The sequence below is a fragment of the Dasypus novemcinctus genome, chromosome 8, assembly GCF_030445035.2.
Source record: "Dasypus novemcinctus isolate mDasNov1 chromosome 8, mDasNov1.1.hap2, whole genome shotgun sequence".
In the NCBI taxonomy this organism is placed as follows: Eukaryota; Metazoa; Chordata; class Mammalia; order Cingulata; family Dasypodidae; genus Dasypus; species Dasypus novemcinctus.
The window spans coordinates 109,756,389-109,784,011 of NC_080680.1; the positions used below are offsets into that span (position 1 = coordinate 109,756,389).

At 41.6% G+C, this 27,623-nt stretch overlaps 1 protein-coding gene across 14 annotated transcripts in view; it reads left to right on the forward strand.

Moving 5' to 3' along the window:
* Positions 1 to 27,623, forward strand: part of LPAR1 (lysophosphatidic acid receptor 1) — a 410,361-nt gene that overhangs the window by 206,603 nt on the left and 176,135 nt on the right. The window contains exon 1 of one of the 14 annotated variants that reach the window (XM_004475652.5): positions 23,683 to 24,374. The exons of 4 other annotated variants lie outside the window; for them this stretch is intronic. The gene's annotated coding sequence lies outside the window, so the exon portion shown is untranslated. Of the gene's footprint in view, positions 1 to 23,682; positions 24,375 to 24,460; positions 24,933 to 24,961; positions 25,704 to 27,623 lie in introns of those variants that run through there. 9 more of the 14 variants (XM_012518453.4, XM_071217074.1, XM_004475654.4 and 6 more) reach the window with 9 other exon arrangements.

Here is a 27,623-nt window from a genome sequence, read left to right on the forward strand (position 1 = left end):
TCATCAGCCTCAACCCTTTGACCACATCTCCTGTTGTAGGTCTGCATAGCTGAGGGAGGTATTTGGGGACAATTAATAAATTTATTATAAAACCAAGAGAGAATGCAAATTAATGGGGAGTTGCTGTCTAAAAGAGGAATGTGTATTAATTCAATCGCAAAATCTCTGACTGACAGTGGGCTGTGGTTATTTCAGAGAGCTGACAATTTCAGTACTGTATGGTTGCCAGATCTTGATGTGAACTTCAGCCTGAAAAGGCAGTATTTTGAAGGTAGTTCTTAGTGGGTGCTGCTGTTAACTTTTTCCTGTCGTATTTCTAGTTAAGCTATCTGTCTATGAATTATTTAAATTCAGGAACTCAAATAGGTCTTTGTGGACTTTAGAAAATGAAAACTGAATTTGTTATTATGCAAACCGAATGACGATGATAAAATAGGTCTTTTTACTAGTGAAAGAAAGATCTAGTTCCTGGATCACAAAGCCCAGTGACCTGAGTCGACTAGAGAGCAAGCTATTATTTTTTTCAGTCCTTTGCATATAATGCTTCTTAGGAGTTATGGTACTCACCAGTTACAGTATATACTTAGCATTCTATAATATAATTGTGGTTATAGCATTTGTGTTTCTCCCTCCCTTTAAAACAAAACAGAGACAGAAATGCCTCCACTTCAAGGAAAATGGATTTTTGATGAACCTCAATTTTCAAAATAAGAAACATTAGGATGGATATTTGCACATCAAAAAAAAAAAATTGACTACTTGGCCAAAAATTACTACAGAGTTCTTTTGAATTACAGGTTCTAGGAATGTAGTTTAAGTATACTTTTCATTAGCCGACATTTAATTAATATGCAACTTTTCAATAACATCGATTGCAATTAAAAAACAAGCAAAAAACTAAGTCTCTAAATGGTATTCTTTTAACTTTTTGTCATCATTAAAAACAACAACTAACTTCACCTATATTATCCACTTCTGCAGCCAACAAGTTTTGAAGACATTTCTTCATATTCTATTGACTCAGAACTCTAAAATCACATGGAACAATTAAGCCTTTTTACATATGGACTATAGGAGGGAAGCTTTCGCAAAAGATAATGAGCTAGTGAAATGTGGTGAATGAAAAAGGATGCCGGACAATGTCAGCTTTTAAACATCCATTTATCACACATTCCAGATGATGGAAAAGAAATGCTAGAGCAATAGGTCAGCTGTTTTAATGTTTCCCCCAGAATCAAAGGGGGGGAGGGAACTTTATGGATCCCAGCTGTGCTTACTTTTGGGTTTCCTGGCTCTTTTTCATTCTGTAGTCTGTAGTCTACATTTCCAAAGCTCAAGGGAGATTTTGGTCCAGCAGCTCATGCACAAGTAGTTTTAAAAAAGAAATTATACCTGTAACGCTCAGTATACTGTCATGATGTGCTGAACTGTCAGGCTGGGCAAGGATGAGAGACAGAGAGACAGAGAGAGAGAGAGAAAGGGAGAAGGGAGGATGAGATGGAAGGAATGAAGAGAGAATGGAAGGGAAGAAGAAAGTGAGCCCAGGGCAATCCATTAAGTTTCAAGGCTGAAAAAAGGAAGGAACCAAAGAATCAAGCATTGAGGAGTGAGGGCCTTATCTGTCTTTTTGCTTCCCCTCTAGGTCGGTAGTTCTCAAGTTTTAGTGTGCATAATAATTGTCTGGAAAGCTTGTAAAATGCAGAATCCAGGACATGCAGACAGAGTTTCTGATTCGTTCGTGCTGGTTTGAGGCTCAGACATCTGTATATTAACAAAAAAAATATTTAATAGGAATAATAGTGTTGAAAGATAGCTTCTACCAGGTATTGGGACCTTGCAGCTTGAAGATGGGCTATTTGCACAAGATGAAGTCACATAACAGAAAGAACAACGAATATTTCAGATGGCACTATGGAGGCAGGGTCAGAGAAGTACACAATGAACAAAACAAAAGTAGCATGATTGAGATGTAGGGGAAGGGGTGGGGGAAGGAAATGAGTAGCTACAGAAATTCAGTTTAGCTCATAACATTCAGATTTGCCTGTGGAGAGGAAACAGAAGATGACCAAGTTGCTGCTAAGACACTAATTAACCATACTTTGTTGCTAAATTCCTTGATCACTTGATCACTCATATGTCCCAACGTTTCTCTTTGAGATATTTATTGTGCAAGAGGAAAACCTCAAGAAAGTACCATAAAAATAAATGCTGGATTGAATTCATTGCCCTTATTCCCAGCAGTTCTACTGAGGCACCTGCCTTCTGTTAGAGAGGAAGATGGAATTTCAAAGTAGCTGAAGATAATCTGGCCCAGAAGAGACATGATCTAAAATTACCAATAGAAATATGGAAGCCTTTTGTTCCTTTCCTCAGAACAGAAAACTTCAAAGTTCAAGTACTCATTTGAAAGGGTAAGAGTTCAAAATGGTATCTGGTTAGCCACCACTGGTGATTCCAAAATTTCTATGTACAAGAAACTTAGAGGCTGCAACAGGACTGGAAGGAAGCTTGAAGTTGGGTTTGCACAACACTTTATATAAATTTGAGGAAGTCAATTGTTCCTGTCAAAGAAGGAGCTGCGGTAGAAGTGATTAAGGATAGAGGAGGAGGCAGCTAGGTGTCTAAAGTCCCTCCAGTCTGTTTTCTGGTGCTGCCAACAATGAGGCTACTACTCCTTGAACTAAGTTCACAAAACATCTCACTAAATATCTCATCTACAAAACCACAGGAATATATGAAAAGAGTCTTAAAGACACTGACAAACTATTGCCTGCAGTAGGAGTCTCTACTGATCACAAGGCCCTCAAAATCACCTATGCACATCCTTCCACCTGAAATGAAGCCAGGTAGGAGATGCTTTCTCCCTCTTCCACTAGTTGCCTCTTACTCAGGGATACAGGCTATAAGGGAACCCAAGAGCTTGTTATCTGTGCCTTCAGTGCCAGCGTTCAGGTAAAGCCAGCCATAATTACCATAATTATCTTGCTCCACCTAATCCCAGAACCACATCTACTTCTTTTTCTATATCTACTCCAAGGTCAAAACTTAACAAAACATAGAGCAAGAAGTTAGAGGGAAACTGACAGTGTGTGCGGGAGGTTTAATTTCCACAAATAAAACAGAACAGGAGACGACCAAGACAGAACAAACCTAAGACAGGGAATGTGAAGGAAATGTTACAATTGCTCGGGTTTCATAGATACTGCTTTTCTGCCTTAGCAGTTATAAAGGTAGACTGTAGGAGTTGAAAATTTAAACACTACTCAGATGTGCAAAGAAAATTGAGGATTTTCCCCCAATAATTGATCTATCCTAAGGATCCTCATTTCACTATATAAAAAGGGATCAAAATTTACCCATTAATAATGTCTCAATTTCTTTTTCTGAAGAGGCTCTTTTAGCAACTGAATATTTGGGGGACAAGTGCTCATTATTTCTAGTTTCCTTCCCTTCCTTCTACTTCACTTTAAGAGGGCAACTGCCTATATGGGAATGGGTTCATGTGACCTCCTGGCAGATGGAGTGGCAGGCTTATCATAGATCTCAAGATTATGAGGAAGTTTATTAGGGAACATTCCTGTAAAGGTAAAGGAAGGAAGCAGGAATGTGCGGAAGGAGAAGTCTTAGTTGTGAAGCAGTCTTAATGGAAATCTCAGCTATCCTATGGGACAACCCTTCAGAGCTGTACCAAATTGGAGCTAAAGGTCCAAGCCTTTATACCTCCAGACTCAATTTTCCAGTGACTGAGCCTCACAGGAAGGTGTGATTTTGGATGAAACAGCTCTCTTCAGAAGAGACAATCCCTGAAGGAGGCTGATAGCTGAGAGCTGTTTGCAATTGATACTACCTACAGCTGGGGGCATAAACCCTTCATTCCTGAAGGGGGATATGAGTGGTTATTATGGACTGAATTGTTACCTCCTCTCCCCCCACTCCCTCCCCATCCCCAAAATATATGTTCAAGTCTTAAGACCCTGTCCTGTGAATGTAACCCTATTTGGAAATAGGATCTTTGAAGATGTGATTTTAAGATGAGGTCAAACTGGATTAGGTTTCACCTAGTAGAGACACATAGCATATGACTTCCCAAGTCTATCCTCCACATTCCTTATCTTCTTTCTTAAAAATTATACTTCTTTGCTTTGCTGTATATTAATAACGCTTATCAAACACTTAGTAGTTTTGCATAAATTACCTCATTTAATCCTCGAGACAACCCAAAACAGGAGGTACTATTACTAGCTCCATGTTATAAATGAGGAAATTGATATCTAGGATTGACAGCTAGAAAAGTTAACTAAAGCAGCACAAGGCCAAAGAGCTAAAAAGAATGGAGCTATGATTTGAACTTAGGTGCCTACAAAGTCTATGATCCATCACAAACTATCCTGTGGTAGAATTCCAGCAGTGGCTCTAACCCATTAATTTAATTCGAGAAGTGTCCATTCTGTTACTTTTGAGTTTAGTTCTGATTTTTGGCAATCATGTTTTTATTGCAATTACTACTTTCTAATACATCCTAAGTCTGTTTTTATGTTATCTGTTTTTATGTTTTATGTATTATCCTCTAAGTCTTACTGGGAATATCAGTTACAATTTTTTAAAGATTAAATTTAGTTTTCTCCATTACCATTGTTCCACTGTAATCAGCCATTTTCTCTGATGTTTCAGCTTGGTTCTCCTATTTCTGATACTTTTTTTCTTCCATCTAGTTATTTTTCAGTGCCCACTCACCTATGAATGAAGCATTAAAATGTCTGGACCAGTGTCCAAATGGAATTCCTTAGCATTCTTGTTGGGCTATGTTTACTATCCCATGGGTAGACCTCCATCCTTTTCTTCCCTCCTTGTGTAGGGAAGGTAGATGTAAAGATCCTGGATGTCTTGGATAAGGTGAATAGGCTGGGTTGGGCTAGAAAACTTTCTTCTTTTCAAATGTGGAGGTAGGAAGCAGACCTAAAGACTGGTCTCTGAATTGACCCTTGAGCACGTCTTCTGGTGCCAAAGCCCCACACAGATTTCCCTTTTACCTGCCCAAAATGGAGTCTGGCTGAATGAAATGCCCAGATAATCTGTGCTGGCTATTCTGGCTTGCCCTCTGGTGATTTACTGATTCTAAATTTGCAACACTCCTCTACCCCTTCCCAACTTCGCTTCTAGAACCACAGTAGTATCAGCATCTTGTTAGAAATGTAGTTGCCAGTGGGAAGCAGGAAGGAGTTACCATGGTGACTAAGCATGACTAGGGTTTTATTGATATACTTAGCTATTTCTCTCCCTCCTCCTCCTCCATGTGGTTTTGTGGTAGAAACTTCTATCAGCAGAATTTTTGACTCCACTCTCTATTACAGAAGCCTGCACTGGGGAACTGTTCATTTTATTTATTTGAGCTGTCCTCACTAAATGAGGTCTGGAGACAAATACCATAATAAACCACTCATGGGAGGGGCACAAGTTTAATGGATTTTACAGTCACTATATACTGATTAATTAGTATATCATAATCAGAGAATGCTTACCATTCACAAAGCCATGTCTAAAAGAAACTTGTGTCATGTCACTCTCTGCTGATGGAGGGATTAGCCCTGGGCTGATATGTTTTGTATCAGAGGAGTCTCCACTCTACCCCATGATATCTTGATTATTAGTGAGGGGATGGGGCATCTAACCCCAAAGATAGTCAGTCCTGTAAGGAAGCCAGGAACAAAAAAAGATTTGTACAAATAGGGATAAGCTGGGCCAATCAGATTCTCACTCTCAAGGATTTGAATGAGGAAATAAAGTGAGACTTGGGCAGTGGCAGGAAGAACTGAAGATAGAAGGATGTACAGAGAGAAGTCTTGAGGTACTGCAAGGATCATGATCAAGTTCAAGTTGTGAAGAAGCACAAAACGTGTCACTGAAGAACAAGATGTAGTTCATGATGAAGAATTCAGTTGCTAGTAAGAGAAGCAAGAAGACACGAATAGAAAAGAGATTGAGATAGTAATTCTGTCACATTATAGTTGTGTTTTAAGTGAGTGTCTACCAACCCCTGCTGCTTTCAGATATCCTGTTCCAGTACCCATGAAACCACTCCAAAGCAGCAAAGTGTACCTGGACTAAGGTGGTATCTGTGACAATTATACTCTCTCACCTTTGGAAGAAGGTCATTTGATTTTTAATCATCAAACCATGTACATTTTTGAAGTTGAGAAATAGAAAAATGCCAGCTCTTTTGTAGGAAAAGTCTTCTTTTTTCCTTATTTCATACACTTAAAATTACAGTACCATGTATACTGAGTATCTTATTTTGAAATATTTTAATGAGAATTATTAGTGAGTAAAGTTTTCCTGAAAGTTAAGAATGATGTAGAAATACCTCTCATGAAATTCAGGCAGCAAGGGCTTTCAGAAATGAATCAAAGTGTAGTTCTAATAATTGAGGGACTTCCCTATTACTATGGAAAATTCATTGAGCAGAGAGGTCTTCTCAGTCTAGTTTGATGGAAGTCTCAGTTTGGTTGTCAGTGGTGAAAGCATGCCTGCAATAGCCTACAGAAACTAAAGAGTGACTAAAAGAGCCTGCTCAGATGGAATATGATTAAGGGAAACTTAAGGAATGAAAATTATTTCTTCTGAAAAAGTGGAGAGGGCTATGGAAGAAGATTCAGAAAATAGGGATATTAGAATAGATACTAAGCTGCTGTAAAAAAAAAAAAAAAAAAAAAAAAAGCCCTAAATACAGGGGATTAAATAATATAGAAGTTTATTTCTCTGTCAACTAACAGTCTGGTAGTGGTTGGTCCAGGCTGGTGGGGCAGCTTTCCTGTCTACAGTTAGTTATTCAGAGGCATTGCTTTTTCTACCGTGTTGTTGCTCCTCCAATCCCTAGAGTGTTGTCCTCAACTAACTGGTTGAAATTGTATCAAGCCAGAAGGAGAAAGTGCAGAGATGGAAGACAAGAAATTTCCTTTCAGGCAAATGATGTAGAAGTTGCAAAATCTCTTCTACTTACATTCCATTGGTGAGAACTAATCATGTGACCATAATTGGCTGCTAGAGAACCTGGGAAATGGAAACTCTAGCCTGGCATCCACCTCGCAGCTAAATCCTACTCTTAGGAGTGAAGATAAGAAAGGATTTCTTCAATCTACCACAACAAGTAATCATTATGTAGGGAACAAATCTACTGAAAAATATGAAAACACATGTTGATAAGGGCTTTTCCCAAGAACCAAAAGCCATTTTGGGGACTTGCAAGTTGTGTTAGTCAGCCAGAGGGGTACTGAAGCAAAATACCAGAAATTGGTTGGTTTCTATAAAGGATATTTACTTGGGGCAGGACTTACAGATACTAGACCATAAAGCATAAGTTACTTCCTTCACCAAAGTATTTTCACGTGTTGGAGCAAGATGATGTCTGTGAGGGTTCAGGCTGCCTGGGTTCCTCCTTTCCAGGGTCTTGCTTCTCTCTGGGTTCAGAGTTCCTCTCTTCCAAGGGTTTGCTTCTTCCTGGGCTCAGGATTCCTGTCTTCCTGGGGCTTGCTTCTCTTTCCTCTGTGGGCTTACTTCCTGGGGCTCCAGCTTAAGGCTTCAGCATCAAACTCCAACATCAAAACTCCAACATCAAAAACCCTTAACTCTGTCCTTTGCCATGCCTTTTATCTGTGAGTCCCCATCCACCAAGGGGTGGGGACTCAAATGCCCTAATGATGTGGCCCAATCAAAGCCCTAATCATAACATAATCATGCCCAGGTACAGGCCAGATTACAAACATAATCCAATATCTACTTTTGGAATTCGTAACCATATCAAACTGCTACATAAGCCGAAAGGCAAGTCTCTGAAGTCTGGGCGCAATCCACAAATGGAGCCTCTTAGTTACCACCATAAAACTCCAACTAGTACTGAAATTGTTCTCTCTTTCCCCTTCATCCCCTAAGACTCTGTTTGAAAGTACATAATATTTTCTTTGCCTTTCTAAAAGGAACACTCTAGGCCTTCCTCAATTTTAATGCCCTGATAGATTAATTGCATTCAGTCATATTCTAAAATCTCAACTCCTTTCTTGTTCTCACCATAGCCTTCTTCAGGTGCTTGATTGTTTCACATCACAAAGGAACACAAGGCAAACTCTTTTCCAGGGGCCAGGGATCTTTAATGTACCTTCTGTCAGTTGGAACTCCTTGGGTACCAAGTGATAATCATAAAAATCTTAAGGATGGAAATTTATTGGCTTATTTAACTTTAAAGTTTAGGGATGGCCTATAGGTATACCTTGATCCAGGGGTTCACACTATGCCCTCAGGATATTATCTCACTCTCTCTGTGTTGCACAGTGCTACTTCCCTGAGTGTTGGCTTACCTCTTGGTCAAGTTCTTATCCATAGTGGCCTCTACCATCTTCACACATTCATCTTCACAGTTTTATTTCTAGCAGGAACAGAGAATATGCCCCTTTCTTATAAGTTCAAGCAAAAGTACCCAGGTTTGTACAGTATTGGCTCTTATAAGATCATGGTCTCATCTTTGATCATTTAATCTAACTGTGGAATTGAATGTTCTCAATGACGAGGATCATATCATAGATGCACATCTAGAGTGAAGAGTTAAGTTGACACCATGCAAAATGGTAGAAAGGATGATCAGGGTGCTATTAGCAGAAAGAAGCTTGGATCCTGGGAACATCATAACTACAAATGTCCACTACACATCCATCAGGCCACAGAGTCAACACATCTGAACTAGTCTTAGGATGACTCTTAAAAACTTGCCTTTGAGTAAGGATATCTTCTAAAGCTCTTCAAACGATTTTGTTTCTCTGAGTCATCCTCTAGAGGTGTCATTCCCTAAACATTTGTGTTTATCATGTCCTCATGTCCTTTCATCTTGAGGGAAGGCATATATCTCTGACTAAGACCTAGTGATCATAAGTTACATTATAATTACCATTTTGCAATTTTAACTCCTAAAAGATTTTATTTTATGACTCACTTCCATTTTCTGTAACTTCTAATACAATTATGTTACTATGTTAAATATAATGATTCTCTTTAATATATTGGGGGATACCAAGATTAGAGCATCTAAAGCAAGGATAGTTTATAAAAGATCTCATGAGAGAAAACCTTCTTTCTTAAATACAGTAATGGTTATCTCTAAGAATCAGAACATTGATAGTATTGTTTGTTGGTTGTATGGCCTGGGATATTCTCTAAGTCTTGGAATAGGTAAAGCATTTGCCACAATAATAGCAAGATCCTGTTCACCTGAATGAGGACTAAGTAGAGAGCAGGAAATCTATTTTACTATTGTTCTCTTGGAATAAGCTAGATTAGCTGGTATTTATACAATCTACTGTGTGGTGAGGTGGTTATGAACATAGACTCTGAAACATGTCTCCCTGGGTTGAAATTTGAGTTCTGGCACTTACTGCCTATTTGATCTTAGGTGAGTTACTTTACTTCACTATTTCTTAGTTTCTCATCTATAAAATGGAAATAATAATAGTATTGGTCTCAGAGGGTTGATATGATGCTCATATGAGTGAATACGTATGAAATGCTTCGAATAGGGTAATAGCTATGGAAGTATAATAAAAATGTAAGCACATAGAGCTATGTTAGATATTATTATTAATTATTATTATTATTTAAGTACCAGGGCCAGGGATTGAATCTGGGACCTCATACATGGGAAGCCGACCCTCAAACCACTGAGCCACATTGGCTCCCTTGAGTTCATTTCTTCATTTGTTTGCTTGTTGTTTGTTTATTTTGTTTTTAGGAGGCACTGGAAACCAAACCCAGGACCTCCCATGTGGGAAGCAGGCACCCAACTGCTTAAGCCACATCTGTTCCCTTAGATATTATTTTTTTCATCGATATTCACACATAAATCTTCAATGAACAAACTGGAAAAAGTATTAATCAGGAGCAAGCACCTTGAAGAGATGACCCAAACACAAAACCCACATTTTCTTTTCATAAATTCTGCTTAAATTATCCCCATCTGAGTAAGAAAGAAGGAACTACATACTAATGGAAAAACAGACTAATAAGCCTACGCTAGTTTCACATTCAAGGGAATAATTTATGGGAAAGCTCTCAAAGCTCCTAAATGCTGCAATCAAATCATTATACTGAGAGAGCTACAAAATCAAATTCCAAACAATGAAAACATCAGTTTCTTAATGGAACAGGTCCAACCATCTGGCATTCATATGTTGTTTGTTGAGGCCATTATTATACAGACATAATGACCCAATCCCACCTTTAGGCAAGATGCTTTCACAAAGGAAGTTTACCCTGGCCACTTGTGACTGGTTAATATTACCAGAGGAGTTTTTTACTCTTTTACTCTTAATGTTTCAAATCTGTACCTCTTTTTCAAGAGAACATAAAAAGAAGGAGTTTCAAATATATTTGTAGAGTGCAGGCAGAAGGAGATTTCAATATATCAGAGAGAAATTTTTTCTTCAAAACTTTTTTAAAGAGATAACCTGGTACGTGGATGGAATACAGTCTTGATGATAATCAGTTTTCTATTTTAAATGGATTTAAATTAAATTCTGGACGCTTAGCTTACAACCCTTTAAAAACTGATTTTGACTAAAGCTTGGAACACAAAGTAATGAACTGCCAATTTTGTTAGCGTATTTTCTTTTCTCTTTAATATGGAGTATGATGTATCCAACGTACCCCCAAATGATTAGAAAACAGCTAGCGAGGTAACTAGATAGACAGACATATTGATAGATGATATGACAAATGTGGCAAAATGTTAAAATTGGTAGATCTGGGTATCTGAGGAGGTAATCGGAGTTCTTTGTATGGGTTTCTATTATTTCTGCAACTATCTTGTAAGTTTGAAATTTTTAAAAATAAAAAGTTAAGAAAAAATAAAAGCAAAGTAAAGGGAATAACAAAATAAACCCAAGGAAGTCAGAGGGAAGCATTTGACTATAAGTGAAACAATGAGCTAACCAATAGAAAATGAATAGCACTGGTAAAATATAGCCTAGAAATGTATTTTTGTGAAGAGTAAAAGAGTGACCTTTAGAAAGCTAATCATTAAAAAAATAAAACATTGATCTCTAGTTTCAGGGAAAACAAAGGAGTATAATCACAAATACGGAAAGCAAATACCATAACAATTTTAATTCAAGTAATTTGAAACTCTCAACAAAAACACCATTATATGAAACTGATTTAAAAATAAATAGTAAGGTAATTTAAACAAGATATAATTGTGAAAGGTACTTGTTACAGGTTGTGTTCTCTGGAAAATAATGCTGAGGCTAGGTTAGGGGAGCAAAGGGTTTTTTTGGGATTAACATTTGTGAAAGGAAAGATGGAAAAGTAGGATTGGGCAAGAGGAGCCTGCAGATTATGATGCAGACCCAACACAGTCTCTGCCAACCCAGTATGGTACTCAGGAGCCAAAATGGACCATTAGAGAAGTCTCTCTTCATACCACCACCTATCTCAGTCATTGGCTGTGATCCATCTGAGAGGAGCACGATTTTGACTATTACTCCTTTGTTCATTCATTATGTGGGGGATACCCCAAGAAGAATGTGGTCCCAGTTCAGAAGTTGCAAAGGACCTTGAAGGTATTAAAGGTTGTAGGTTATCAGGTAACTACACTCTTTGTAGTTGGTCAGTGAATCTTTTCTTGAAGGGGATCTGAGTGGCATATCTCTGTGTCTGCCATGGTCCGCCCTTGCATCATAATGGTCTATTTGTCCAAACTGGTTCCTGTAGCAGCATCTCCAGTATCTGGTGGGCCTTTCTTCCTGAGGAGAAACCTAGAAGAAGGAGGCTAGTGGGATGTACCACAGTCCCCATCGGTACATTAGGTCTCAGTCTCACAACTGATACTTGTCTTCTTTTCCTCCATTAATTCCCCTCACCCTCATATCACGTCTCTGCCAGTCTCAGTGACTTACCTCCTGGTGGGACCCAAATTCTCATTCCTTAGAGGTATGTGTCCTTGGCAACCATATGCTTCCTCAGTTGCTGTATTTGTCCATTCATAGTCCCAAATGGGCAAGGGAGTAATGGGGAGACACCCAAGTGAGCCACTTGAGTTCCACACATATTCTTTACAGCAACCATCTTCCTCATTTTAGTTATGAGTCAATTTTCCCTGAAAGGTTCATGACCATACTTCTGGTCTGCTGCTTTCTAGACATAATGTCCCCAAATTTCCCAGGCGGCAATCATAGCTTGCAATTCAATGGGACCTTGTATTCCCTGGTGCAAATGCAGAACATCTAACACTGCTGAGCACTGATTTGTGTGGAAAAGAGCACTAAATCCCACAGTGGGTCACTGAGAGTGAAGGGAAGTGGGGCCACTCCTGCTTCCACCCTTTGGTTTGTGGATCAAATATATTTTTCCTGTTGGCAACAAAATACTATTATTAGGTTTATGATCCAATGCACGATTGCATCCTGAAAGATAGTTGCCCATCTTTGCAGGATACTGTCTCCAAATTGGTATTTCATCTGTGTCTTTGGAAGGATATTCTAACCCTCATCAGGAAGTTTCTGGATGGTGCAGTATGTGATAGCGCCACATAGTTCACTTATATACTTCCTTTACTGTAAACTAAATTTCCTGGTTGCATGTCATATGGGATTCCATGCCTGTGGATCGCGCATTCCATAAGCCCTGGATAGTGATACTGGTTGAGGTCATGAAGACAGGAAATTGGTGTCTATTGATATGCAAATGAACCGCTAGCCCTCCCAAGGTGGAAGAGGCCCCATGGAGTCAACTTGCCCCTGAGTGGCCAATTGGTTTCCTCAAGGAATAGTTCATTGTAAGGAGTCAGAGTTGGTCCATGCTTATGTCCAAACTATGGATCTAGAGTTGATTTCTATTGCTGGCAGTTTGGACATTCAGAAGGAGCACTAGCTAGATCAGCTTTGCTCAGTGGGTGTCCATGCTCTTGGGCCCATGCATAGCTTCCCTTTCTGCACTGGGGCCACTCCATTCATGTGGTCCTTGTGCCAGCTCTGGGGTTGCTGCTGACTGAGGCTGGCTAGAGTGCCTATTTGTGGAGATGAGCACCAATTCCACCTCTTCCCTCTCCTTTACCAGTTGGAAGAATTATGGAAGGGGGAGGATCATGTTCTTCAAGTTCATCTTGGAATGGATTATGATACTCAATTTAAAACCTGTCCGTAAGGTGTCAGATCGATGCTAAATTTAATTTCTACAAATCAGAATAGGTAGTTTTTATTAGTGCAGTTAGTATTATTACTGTTAATCTTTTGGAAGCTTAAAACCCCAGAAACAGGTTTTAGAGATAAATTTTCCATATCCCTTCCTTTTTAGATATTCTCCTGGAGACTGGAGATAAATTAACCTCATGAGCAAATTCTACTAAGGCTCAATTGCTATCATTTCCTTCCTTCTGATGACCCTGCATCTTCCCAGGGGTTTTAAAGTGTCCTATGTCACTGGTTCCAAATAATTACAGTGCATTTTTACTCTATAAATTAGCAATGAATTCTGAGAGGCCACCTCATCTCTGCATATTAATCCTCACAAGGTTGTGACCATGTCTTATATTAAATTGGTTCCTATTCTAAGATTTATAATTCTGCCATGCTATAGATTCAGGGTGTCTGAGTATTCTTAGAAATCTTGGGGGAAACGGACTTTGGCCTGGTGGTTAGGGCGTCCGTCTGCCACATGGGAGGTCCGCGGTTCAGGCCCCGGGCCTCCTTGACCCGTGTGGAGCTGGCCATTGCTATGCGTGCAGGGAGTGCCGTGCCACACGGGGGTGTCCCCCGCATAGGGGAGCCCCACGCGCAGGGGGTGCGCCCATAGGGAGAGCCGCCCAGCGCGAAGGAGGGAGCAGCCTGCCCAGGAATGGCGCCGCCCACACTTCCCGTGCTGCTGGCGACAACAGAAGCGGACAAAGAAACAAGACGCAGCAAAAAGACACAGAAAACAGACAACCGGGGGAGGGAAGGGGAATTAAATAAATAAATAAAATCTTTGGAAAAAAAAAAAAAAGAAATCTTGGATAAGAACTCCGTGCTTAGTGGGTAGAACCCCAGTAAATCAACTTAGATATGCAAAAAGCATTTTTGTGTATTTCAGATTAATTTCTTATCCTGGGCACTGCATTTGACAAAGTTGGGAAAATATGACCTTAGTCCTCCTAAAGTTTTCTTACCTTCTTAGGGATTTTAGCCACACATACCTCCCTAGGTCAGTCACCATTCCAGAGTTTAACACAGTGGCAATGTGTTAGAGAGGACCCATCTGGCATCGATCCTTACAGGTTACCTTTGTCCAACACTCCTGTCAGCCATTTTTTCTCTGAGGTCTTGCTGCTTCTCCAGCAGCAGTGCCAGGGAGAAGGACAGCGGTGTCTTTTGTTCTTAAGATAAACACACCTCTCTGTCTTCCACTCCAAAAGCAACTGTTTCTAGTCTGGGGGTAGAAATCATTTTTACTTCAGGTTTATTCACTGACCCTATTTACACCTGTCAAACCCCTTCTTCTAAGAGCTTAGGCTTTCTGTAAAGATTTTTGGCTCTTCTGTTTTCTGTCCTGCCATGTGCTTTCCTGAGCAATAACCACAGGTCATATTACTACACAATAATGGGAAAGAGGAAGGAAATACTGTGACAGAAAACATGGATCAAAAATGTCAAAATATAGTCCTGTCATATACCCCATTAAAGACAGAAGAAACTATACATTGCTGATTATAGAAGTATATTTCATGGTTGAATTGAATTAGGATGCTAGTTATGGGGAATTACAGACTTTATTTATAGCAGTAAACTACTGCCTTGCTTATTATAAAGTTAAATTTTCTCAGAACATATTTGTAGTGAGTTCCTTGTATTTACATAGAAGCACAAAGATTTTCTGCTCTGAGGTGATGTAGAGTATTGGTAGGTGGTTAATCAAAATAGCAGCCCCAGAAAATCTGATGGGTGAACATGAATGTTAGTTGTTTTAGAAATATTATTACATAGGTAGATCCAAATCATTTTGCTTTAGCGGATTTGACTCAACTGATAGAGCATCCGCCTACCATATGAGAGGTCCAGGGATCAAACCCAGGGCCTCATGACCCGTGTGGTGAGCTGGCCTACATGCAGTGCTGATGCACAAAAGGAGTGCTGTGTCATGCAGGGGTGTCCCCCGCTTAGGGGAGCCCCACATGCAAGTAGTGCACCCCACATGGAGGCCGCCCCACATGAAAAAAGTGCAGCCTACCCAGGAGTGGCACTGCACACATGGAGAGATGATGCAACAAAAAGAGACACAGATTCCCAGGGCCACTGACAAGACTGCACGTGGACACAGAAGAACACATAGTGAATGGACAGAGTGCAGACAAGGGGGAGGGGGAAGGGGAAAGAAATTAAAAAAAAAACTCTTTTAAAATATATATATATATATATTATTGAGGTATAATTTACCAACAATAAATTGTACTAATCTCAAGTGTTCCATTCAATGAATTTGGATGATTATATATATCCATAGAGCCACCACACAAAGCCCAATCCAGAAAGCTCCCTTGTGTGCCTTTTTAGTCAATCCACAAACCATAGGCAATCATTGTTCTGTTTCCTATTATTCTAGATTAGTTTTGCCTCTTTTAGAAATTCACTGAATCAAAATCATATACTGTGTACTATTTTATGTCTGCCTTCTTTTGCTTGTCATGTTTTTGAGATTTATCCATGTATATATCAGTGGTTTGTTACTTTTGTTTCTGACTAGTATTCCATTCATGTCTACTTTTTAAAAATCTTTGGATTTCACTCTGCCTCAATTTCTGGCAGAGTACATGCTAGATTCAGAGAAATGCAAGGGGGTTGGTACAACTATTCAGTTAAGTATAATCTTTGCCTTCCTTGTCAGAGTTTGTGCAAAGGTGTCACATCTCTAACTTGCCCACTTTTGATGAATGTCCCCTACAGAGGTCAGTGCATTCAAGTCTTTCCATTTCTCAGTTAATTCACAGTGTCACTGAACCCCTGAGGTTATATTCAAACTGTATGTGAACATATGTATTAGTTAAACCAAGGTAACACAAATTTCCAAAATTTAGTAGTTCAATGATCAAGAAATTTCTTCTCACGTGAAGGTCTAGAGTAGGTGTTCAGATCAGCTGAGATGCTCTCCTTTCCATGGACACTTAGGAATCAGGACTATGACTGCCTGTCATCTTCAACCCATGCCTTCCAAGGTTTGTGTGGGTATCATCATCCAAGTCAGCTAGAAGGGTCAAAGAGCATGGAGTGGCACAAGTGAGAGGATTTATAGGTAGGCCTAGAATAGGCAGAAGTCAATTTTGCTCACATTCTACTTAAGGAAACACAGCTACATGCTCTCAAATAATTGCATGAGAGGCTGGGAAATCTCGTCCAGATGGTGCCCAAGAGAAGGTGAGAGTAGCTATTGTAGTTAGAGGTCTCTGCTATAATATGTGTACTCTACATTTATTAGGAGAGCAGTTTCATAACTTTGATTAGGTTCTCAAATGTTTCAGAGACTCTGGTTAAGGGGCCATTAACATTGTTGCTTCCCCCTTGCTCTAGATGGTATAATAGTTCATAAAGGAAAACTAGAGATAACAAAGTACATGTGACTTAGGAAAACTCTCCTTCCAATTCTTGAGAAGAGTAGCACAATACTTTTTCATATTCCTTGGAATACTCTTTGTAGGACTTGGGGAAGACATCCTGCCAGCCACTAGAGCTTACAAGAATCCAGCAAATTAGAGCCAGCTATATTTATTTGAGGAAAGGAATAGACTCTTTTTTTGGCTTATGGTTTTGTATTTTGTGTAAGAAATTCTTCTCTGCTTTGAAATGGTGAAGATATTCTAAAAATCTGGAAATTTTGCTTTGCAAATTTAGGTCTTTACTTCATTAAACACATTTTTTTTTAATGTGGCCACTTTAATTTAGTAAATATTTCTTTTTATTTTCTTCTTCCCCTCCCCCTCCCCCTCCTTTGCCCTGCTCTTTAAACACATTTTTGTTTACAGTGTGAGGTAGGGATTCTACATTATTTTTTATATAGATCACCACTTTTCTCAGCATCATTTATTAAACAGACAATTTTGATGCACTAATTTGTATCGACTCATCTGACAATATGTGTGATTCTGTTCTGAATTGTTTTAATTTGCTAGGCTGCAGAAATGCAATATACCAGAAATGGTTTGGCTTTTACAATGGGGATTTATTTGCTTGCAAGCTTACAGTTCTGAGGCAATGAAAATGTCCCAGTCAAGGTGATGTTTTCTCCCTGAAGACTGGCTACTGGCAATCCTGAACTCCTCAGTCATATGCCAAGGCACATCGCAGCATTTGCTGGCCTCTTGCTTTTCTTCCATGTTTCGTTGTTTCAGTTTCTGGCTTCCTCTCTCTCTGTCTGTATTCGTCTTATTTATAAAGGACTCCAATAAGAGGATTAAGACCCACCCTGGGTCAAGCCTTACTGAAGTTACCTAATCTAAAGGATTTAACTGAAGTAACCTAATTGAAGGTCACACCCACAATAGGTTAACACATGCAGGATTAGACCAGCTTTAAGAATATGATTTTCTGGGGGTACATGCAGTCTCAAACTACCACATGAACCTTCTGTTTTCCCCCATTAGATTACTTTTCAAGTATTGTTGCAATTTTTAGTAGAGTCTTATCCATAAACATGGTATATTTGTCCATTAATTTAGGCCTTTTAAAGGTATTTCAATAACATTTTATAATTTTCTCTATATACTTGCTGTCCTTTTCTATTAGTTTGATCCAAGCTATAATAAAGATTGCTACTATTATGAATGGGACATTTAAAAAAAAATCTCTAATGAGCTGTGGCTTTTTAATGTGTTAATCTTATATCTAAAAACATTCTACACTCTCTTATTATATCTAATAATTTATTAGATTTGCTTGGATTTCTTGTGTAGAAAACTATATCATCTGTAAATCATATTTTTCTTGTTTTCCAAACCTTATACCTTTCAATTTATTTTTCTTGTCTTATCCTCTTGGTGAGGGTCTTCAGTATAGCATTGAATAGAAAAGACATACTTGTTTTGTTTCTGACTTGAAAAGGAATGTCTAATAAATGACATTAAGATAGTACCTCTAGAATTAGGTTGTTGGTAGCAACTCTTTCATTATTCAGGAAATCCCTTCCTGTTTCTAGTTTACTAAGACTTAAAAAAAATGCAAAAATGAGTGGTGAATTGCTTAACATTTTCTAATATCAAAACTTTGCACTCATGGAATCAACTTGATGTGCTTATTTTTTTTTTTAAGATTTATTTATTTTGTATTTATTTCTCTCCCTCTCCCCCCCCAAAGTTGTCTGCTCTCTGTGTCGATTTGCTGTGTGTTCTTTTGTGTCCGCCTCTATTCTCGTCAGCATCACAGGAATCTGTGTCTCTTTTTGTTGTGTCATCTTGCTGCGTCAGCTCTCCGTGTGTGCAGCGCCACTCCTGCACAGGCTGGATTTTCTTTCGCACTGGGCAGCTTTCCTACAGGACGTGCTCCTTGCGTGTGGGGCTCCCTTATGCGGGGGACACCCCTGCATGGCACAGCATTCCTTGTGCACATCAGCACTGCGCGTGGACCAGCTCACACGGGTCAAGGAGGTCCTGGGTTTGAACCACGGACCTCCCATGTGGTAAGCGGATGCCCTATCCATTGAGCCAAGTCTGCTTCTCCTTGATGTGCTGATAATGTATATGTTTTAAAAAACACAATTGCTGAACTTGGTTTGAAAATACTACATATAGGGTTTTAATATTTTTTCCTTATGAGATTGGCCTATGAGTTTCCTTTTACTGTCTTTGCTTGATTTTGGTATCGAGATTTTATTAGCAATGGAAACTTTTTGGTAACGGTTGGTAGGGGAAATTTTTTATTAATTCATAAAATGAATGGTGTGCTTTCCTTCTTTTCCTAATCTTTGAAACAATTTGAATAGAAGTTATCTGTCCATGAAGATTTGGAAAATCTTGCCTGCCAAAACTTTTGACCCTTTTAAAGGTCAGTTTTAGAAATATGTATTCAATTTATTTAATGGTTATAAATATTCATGCTCTTTATTTGTTCTTGAATCAATACATATTTGTAATGTACATTTTTCTTTTAAAAGTATCTATTTGTAGGGGGTTGAATAGCATCCCCAAATTTCATGTCTACCCAGAACCTTAGGATGTGAGGTTTTTAGGAAATAGGGTCTTTGCACATTAGTTAAGGACCTTGAGACGAAATAATCCTGGTAGGGTGGACCTTAATTCCATTGACTATTTTCCTTAAAAGAAGAGGAGAGGACTCAGAGAGACACAGAGAAGAAGGTCACATGAAGACGGAGGCAGTGATGAGAGCCACCCTTCTACAAGCTGAAGAAAGGCAAGACTTGACAGCAGTCACCAGAAATTAGGAGAGAGGCATGGGGCCATTCTCCCTTGGAACCTCCAGGAGGAACCAGTACTGCCAAAACTACAACCTTAATTTCAGACTTTTGGCCTCCAGAACCCTGAGACTATACATTTCTGTTGGTTTAAGCAGCAAGTTTGTGGTAATTTGTTACAGCAGCATCAGGAGACTACTACACTATTTCAGTTAAGTTTTGAAATGTTCCATGTATTTTCTTAACAGTAAAAATCAGATCTAGCCCCCTTTCAATCAGAAGCAGAATGGGCATCACCATCCCCAAATCCTCAAGATCAAGGAATTAACAAACATAAGGGGGGGATGTAACCACGGACCAAAGTAGACCTATTATTATTGTAGTAGCCGAAGAACTTGTTACATTGATACAAAGGCAATGGTCACCAGAGGTTCTGAGAGGAATGGGAGGGAAGAACCAGTGGAACATGGGGCATTTTGGGGGCATTGGAATTGTTCTGCATGATAGTGCAATGACAGATACAGGCCATTGTACATTTTGTCAAATCTATAAAATTGTACGGTGCAAAGTGTAAAACCATAATGTAAGCCATAGACCATGGTTAGTCGCAATGCTTCAATATGTATTCAGCAAATGTAACAAAGGTACCATGCTAATAAAAGATGTTGTTAATGGGGGGAAATGAGAGAAGGGAAGTGGTGGGGTATAAGGGAATTGCTTATATTTTTGATATAACTTTTCTGTAATCTAAAACTTCTTTAAAAATAAAGTAAAAAAAATCAGCTCCACTGAAACTTTCATCTCATTCGTAGTCTTATTTGCTTTTTTCCCTTTTTAAAAATTGTCTTACCAGAAATTTATCAACACTATTAATGTTTTATAGAACTAGCTTTTTGTTTTGTTGCCCCTTTCTATGATTTCTTTGTATCCTACTTTTAGCTTTACAATTTCATATATAACACAAATATGTATATATAGTTCTTTTTATGTTTCTTTTTTTCTTTTCCCTTTTTTATAGATCTTAGCTTTTTTACTTGGATGAAGGAATCTGCAGAAAGAAAATTTGCTATTCTGCAATCTAATTTAGACATTGCCCAGATTATTCATGCAGATCTATATGATAAAAGAATGGGCACTAGTCATGTGGGTTTAGGCCTCCTTTCCTTGAAGCCCAGTCCTCAAGGCTGCTGCCCACACAATTCCAATTTCTACTTCCCATTCCTGGAATCTCCCTATGCCACTTTTACCCTGAAGAGTGTTATATTTTTTACAAAATTGGGCTGCCCCACCCACCTCGGCTGTAGGTCTTTTAAAATAGAAAGGTTTTCTTAGGAGAACGCTTTCTTTCTAGCCAAGGGGAAAAACAATGGAGAGGCAAAACCACCCCATTTTAAGAAGGAAGAACCCTATGCCCAGGGGCATCTGGAAAAAAAAAAAAAAACTGTTTCCCAGCTGGCTGAATTCTCTCAGGGTATTGTTTCACCAAAGTATATTCATTGACTCAGCCTCTACTTTAATAGACTGGAGGGAAAGTTTCCAACAGATCTTTTTGCTGATAGTTTTGATTACTCTCTAGTAGAAAATTTCAAAGGTCTTAGCCAGATGGAAAGGAATGTGAAGAGGAAGAGTGAATTGACATGACCAGCAAACCCTTTTGAACAAATAATAGTGCCAAGGGCAGTGACAGTGAATTTTTAATTCTAAGTGATTCGCGAATTATAGTCCTTGGACTATAGATAATATCAATAATCTGACAAAGTCTACAGTGATACCAATGTAAACTCCTCTTAAAAGATCCTTCTTTAAAATTTCTCTTCATTTTGTTGAGGATATTTTTTTCTCATGTTTAACAACACCAGCTCTCTTTGGGGCTTTGGCTTTACAGAAGTGATTTGAAGAGACAAATCTAGAGAAGGTCCTGCTTGGCAGAAGATTAGAGAGGATGGTTAGGACAGAAAGCACCAGGATGACTATCCAAGAAAGGGAGTTAAGTCTGAATGGCAAGAGGGCCACAGGCTGTTAAAACCATTAAAGACATTATGTCAATTAAGGTATCTTTCTTCATCTCCATTGAAATAATATTATCTACCTTATGTTTTGTTTTTTTTTAAGATTTGTTTATTTATTTATTTTAATTCCCCCACCCCGTTGTCTGCTCTCTGTGTCCATTCACTGTGTGTTCTTCTGTGTCCGCTTGCATTCTTGTCAGCGGCACCAGGAATCTGTGTCTCTTTTTTTGTAGTTGCGTCATCTTGCTGTACTAGCTCTCCGAGTGTGTGGTGCCATTCCTGGGTGGGCTGTGCTTTTTTCACACGGGGTGGCTCTCCTTGAGGGACGCACTCCTTGAATGTGGGGCTCCCCTACGCAGGGCACCGCACTCCTTGTGCGCATCAGCACTGCGCATGGGCCAGCTCACCACAGGGGTCAGGAGGCCCTGGGTTTGAACCCTGGAACTCCTATATGGTAGGAGGACAGCTCTTATCAGTTGAGCCAAATCTGCTTCCCTCTACCTTACATTTGAATAAGCCCTTTCAAGTATATAATCTTACTTTGGTAAAGACAGCCTAGAACCCTAGAGCATAGACTGGACTACTAGTAGTATCGTATTTCACAGAAGAGGAAACTGGTTCATTTGGTACATAATACTAATTTTGATGCATGAGTCCATGCGCTGAAGTGGATTCTGTATTGCATTGCATTTTCCTTCTACCCTGGGAACACAGCCTACCTTTGGTTTTGAAGTTATTGACCTGAAGCTGACTGTAGAAGCATTCTCATTCCGATAGGTCCATACTTGCAAGGAAGACAGGTGTGTCCCAGGCAGACCTTGTATTTTGTTCTCCATTTCATTTTCGGCGGTGGTGAACTAAGTGAAGAGAAGTAAGGTGTTTTAGAGCAAATAACTTAGGGCTGTTGAATACATATGTGCTGTGGGATGAACCTCCCCAACTGATGTCAGAAAAGACTGCAGCAGAGTTAGGACATTCCTTAAGAAGGGAAGATCAATATACTAGAAAACATTCAAGCTGAGTGGTAGGCAGGAAACTCATTTGTACTTTACCTTTGATTTATGGGAAAGCACTAAACACTGAAATAACTCATTTTTAAAATATTCTTTTCTTAGCTATACAAGTGTTGGTACCAAGAAATCTAACAGGAAATAAAGAGTGTGTGTAGTCAGAGAGAAAAACTAGCTAATAAGTAGATTTTCTGAATTGGGTAGAGCTGTGGTTTAAAAATAAAAGCTCCTTTTCTTACAAGTATAAACGTTTTATATACTTAGAGATTTTACAGTGAATATTACTATTTACCCAATATAATATTTCTTAGACTTTAAAATCGATCCTTCTCATTATTTGTGAAATATGGGAATGGTTTTTATATTTATATGTATATGTCGTTCTACATATTTCTGCATGCTGAATATGACCATATTAGCATATTGGCTAATATTATCAGAATATTAACATATTAGCACTGTGCTAAAAATTTCACATTTAAGTGGATTATTATAAAATAAGTCATAAATTGGTAGGGAAATGGAATCATTTAAAATTCATTAAAAAAGGGGTGGATTCTAGAGATTGTTTCAGAAGGAGTTGCTGAGGGCAGGGAGAAGGAAGAAGAGGTGTGGTATGGGGGCATTTTTGGGACTTGGAGTTGTCCTGAATGATACTGCAGGGACAGATGCAGGACATTCTATATCCTGCCATAACCCACTGAATGGACTGGGGGAGAGTGTAAACTATAATCCATGTGGTGCAGCAGTGCTCCAAAATGTATTCACCAAAGGCAGTGAAAATGTGCCACACTGAGGAAAGAGGTCGTTGATGTGGGAGGAGTGGGGGGTGGGGTGGGGAGTGGGGGTCTATGGGAACCTCTTATATTTTTTAATGTAACATTTTGTGTGATCTATGTATCGTTAAAAAAAGATAATGACAACAATAATAAAAAGCAGGAAAGAGCTTGAGATTCTAATGAACTCGCAGCCGGGGCTCTGGCCTTGACAGCCACAGGGCCATGTGGGTCTAGGTTCTCAGCAGCCAGGGCCTGAAGATGGTCCTGGGCCTTCAAAGCATAGCTCACCTAAGGCTTGAAAACTTTCCATCCCCTTCAAGGAGTCCTCCCCTCCCAGCCCTCTGCGGTTTACGGTGACCTCCCCCTTCCACGAAGCCCAAGATGACCGAGTGACCCCACCCGCGCAGCCTTCCCTCGCGGTCCTGCATTTTCTCCTCAGTACAGTCGCATCAGACCTTCCAAGCCCCCCTGCCGTCCTGCAGTCTTGCCCTCTTAAGTGCCGTTTCCAAGGAGCACCAGGCCAAGGCTCACTGAGCTTTTCCTCCCATGAAGCTAATTTGATCTGTGGCAGCCTTAGCGGGGGGGCGAGAGGCAGGGAATTCCGAACACTCCGGAAATCCTGGGAAGCCAGGGGTGGGAGGTGGGCTGGGGTGGCGGGGCTGGAGAGCCCCCGATTGACCGTGTATTGCTATAGGGCCTGGGCGAATCCCAGTGGCTGCCCCTCTCCTGGGAACGCTCGCCAGGCAGTTGTCCAGCGCCGCTCCCGCCCGCCCACACCTCCAGGTGTGCATTCCCCGCCTTAATTACTTCCACTAAAATTGAGAGTTTGTATTTGCAAAGTTACGCTGGGAAAGCGGAAGAGGATTTTAAAATCGTGGATAGGGAGAACTCGGGTGGCAGAGTCAGGCTCGTTTCGATTTTTGGCAGACCCAGGAAATCGAAAATTCCGGCATAGACCTTTCTACACGGTTCTTTGCAGCCTGCGCTGGGAGAAACTTCGTGCCTTCTGCAAAGTTTAGAAACTTAACTACGAGAGGGAGGCCAGACTTCTAGGGGTTTGCGGGCCCCGCAATGTTTTCCAGAGTTTTTCGAGTGGGAAGAGAAGAGGGTCCAAATGACAACGCTACGTGTCTGGGAACCCAGCGGCGTCTGGCAGGCGGTGGGACGCGGAGGTGAGCGCCGGCGCGCGAGCGGAGCCGGGGTCGGGGGCGGGCGTCCCGCCCGGGGTGTGCCCGCGGCGGGATCCCCAGCCAGGCGGCGCGGGGTGGGGGAACTGATAAAGAGAATGAATGGTAGACCCGGGCTACAACCCATCCCATCCTCCTCTCGGCCCGCGGTCGCTGCGGGAAACCCAGGAAATGAATGGGGGGACGCAGAGGGTGGGACGGGCTGGAGATGTGGGGACGGGCTGGAGATGTGGGGACGAGCTGATCGAGGGGAGTCTGGGGGTGAGAGAGGAGGTGACATGTGCCTCAGCTGCGAGGAGCGAGGAGAAAAGAAAGAAGGCGAGGAAGAGAGCAGGCTGGCTTGGTGTCGGCGCTGCTGCGGTGGCCCTCCCCCGCCGCCCCAGCGAGCGCGCCGAAGTCGGATCCTTAGGGCCTCCCGGCAGCCGACGCTTCCCAGTTGCGACTCCCCCCGGGCCCCCAGCAGAGCACCCCGCAGGGACCTCGGGCGGCCTGGGCCCCAGGCGCCTCGGAGCCCTCCCCGGCGCTGCACGGAACCCCAGCGAGGTGGGCGCAGGGGGCGGCCCCACTCCGAGGGGCGGGCGGAGGGCCGGGCTCGGCTCGCGGCGGGGCGGGGGCCGCGGGGACTGGCCGCTCTGCCCGAGGCCAGTCCGGGGACAGCAGGAGCTGGACGCGAGGCGGCAGCTCGAGCAGGTAAAGGGGCGGCGCCCCTTGGGCGCCGAGCCCGTGGCCGCGGCGTCGGCTCGGCAGCCAAATAGCGCGCTGGGCTGGCGCTGTCCCCCTGCAGACTGGCTTTGTGGCGTGTGCGTGTGTGCGCGCGCGCGCTCGCCTGTGTCGGCTGTGGGTGGGTGGGTGTGCGTGTGTGCGATCCGGCCTGCAGGAGGCGAGTCTCTCCTGGCCTTCCCTACCAACCGATTGACGGAGCCCCGGGAGGGAAGTTGTCGCTGCAGCCCGGGCCACCGGCCCTCCTGTCCCCCCGGCCAGGTCAGTGCACCCCGGGGTCCGCGCTGCGCGCAGTGTCCGCGCCTAGGGACCGCCCAAGTGACACGTAGGTTGCCTCCGGTTACCTGGGTCTGGGTAAGGGCACAGGAAGTCTTGATGGGGGCGCTGGAAATTCCCCCAAAGCTTCGTCCGGGTGGGCGTGGGATGGCTGGGTGGTCCCGGACCCGCAGAGCGGAGCGACAGAAGGCGCGGGGCTCTGCCACCACTTGCTTCTCACCGACGACTCGGTTGTCCTCCCCGGCTGAGGACTTTTAACTGAACTTTCTTCTACCCAACCGGCTAACAAACATGCTTAGCAAGTAGCAACTGGGAAATGTAAGTCTAGGCAGGGATCTGGCTTTGAGCTGGTGATTTTGAAATCGACTGGCCCCTTTGGTTTGTGTAGGACTAGATGGCTGTGAATGGGTTGAAAGTTTATTCTTGTTTTTCTTTCATGCCATTTGGCCTGTGATGTGCAAGAGTGACGGCACCCACGACTTGTTGCTGCCTTACAGTCTGGGGCCTGAGATCGCTACTCTCCGCTGCTTCTTTTTTTTCCGTTTTGTTGAGATCTATGGATTTTCCGTAAATATGGGTTTCTAGTGAACATTGGCTTGTTACAGTTTCACTCCGAATGCGTTGCTTCTCATTGGAATATATACTGTAAACATGGATATTGAAAACATATAACTGTAGTTACTAGGTCAAAATCCCCCGTTACTTGAGGCTCTAACAGGGTGTGCTTTTGACCTGTTTGCCTGTGTCCTTTGCCTGGCGTTAGCACGGTGGTGAAGCTGAGCGGTCTGCTTTAGAGCTGGCGACTGTGGTTAAAAGGGAGACTGCTGCCTTCGCCGAACTCTGTTAAGTTTTTATAAGAAGCCATCCCCTTGTCCGAGAGAGGAGTGATCCCCAAGGAAAGGGGATGTGTGTTAGAGTTATTTTTGTTTGGACCAAATCACAATTTAAATTTTATTTTGGAAAAAACAAAATCCACATCACTGGTATCAATGCCCTTTAGTTGATTTTGCTCATGATTCTCCAAATCAGAGTAGGAATGAGCATCCATAAATGAAAAATTATGAATAACGATCAGCACTGTAAGTAGATTAAGGCTGCATCTCTCTATAAAGCTTAATTTAAGGATAAGGCGCCAAGAAGAGAGCAAGAAAAAAGGGAGCAGGCGGCTGAAAGGCACGGCCCAGGAGGGAGGCGGGAGGCCTGCGTCCTAATCCGAGCCTGCGCCCAGCGCCCCCTAGCGGCGCGACCTTAGCCTGGCAGGTCGGCGGGCTCGTCTCGGTCTCAGTCTGCGCATCCGGAAAATGAGATGATTTTTGCTGTTCTTTCCAGCTCCCTAAATAACTAGAAATTGGCGGGCGGTTATTCCATGTTAGAGCAGTAGGAAGTGAGTAAAGGGAAGTGTGAGAGGATTGGGCTGGGAGGGAAGTGAGAGGACAGGAGGGCAAGAAGAAGGAAGCAAACTAGCAGTTGCGGCTGTGCCTGGAAGAAAGGGCCACGAGCCGGGAATTCTTTCCATGTTTTCTTTCACTTAGTTTTCTTTCTTGCCTCCCCCACCGGGGCATCAGTGATACTTTAGCTGCTCAGATCAGTCCTCCCTTACCCTTGTTAGAATGTGTGAGCCTGCTTAGCCTTGCCGTCGTGGTCCAGGCCATCCTGTGGTCTGACCCCTTCCAGGTATCACCTGCCCAGCTTCCCTTTTCCTCACTGGGTCTCGGGGAATCAGGCTGAGTCCCCAGCGGGGCTATCAGTAGCTCTGTTAATGAAGGAGAAAAAACCAAAACAGAAGGGGGGGGGGGGTCGGAGTGGCGGTCTTTTCAACAACGTTCATTTTGACACTTCTTTTATTTGAAGCTAATATTTTCCAAAAAGTAATTTGATGTGTTTTTTTCACACTATACCATTGACTTTTCAAGTTTTTACTGAACCTGTTCAGACTGTTAGACCTACCAGAATAGTCAAAGAAAGTAAAAAAATCCCACTTGCCAAGTCACTTTTAAAAAAAATGTACTTGTTCGCTTATCAAGAGAAATCATGTCTTAGCTCACATATTCAAGTTTCATAGTTTAGGAATATAGATAGGTCAGTGATCAACTTCCAGGGAACTCAGTCCAAAGAAATTCTTTACGTTCCAAAAATCACTTTGCAAGCTGAAAGAAACCAGCCTTCCTCATCTCAAAATCTTTCATGGACTCATAGTTTCTATAGAAATCGGCATATGCCTTCTTTCTTGGTTCAGCC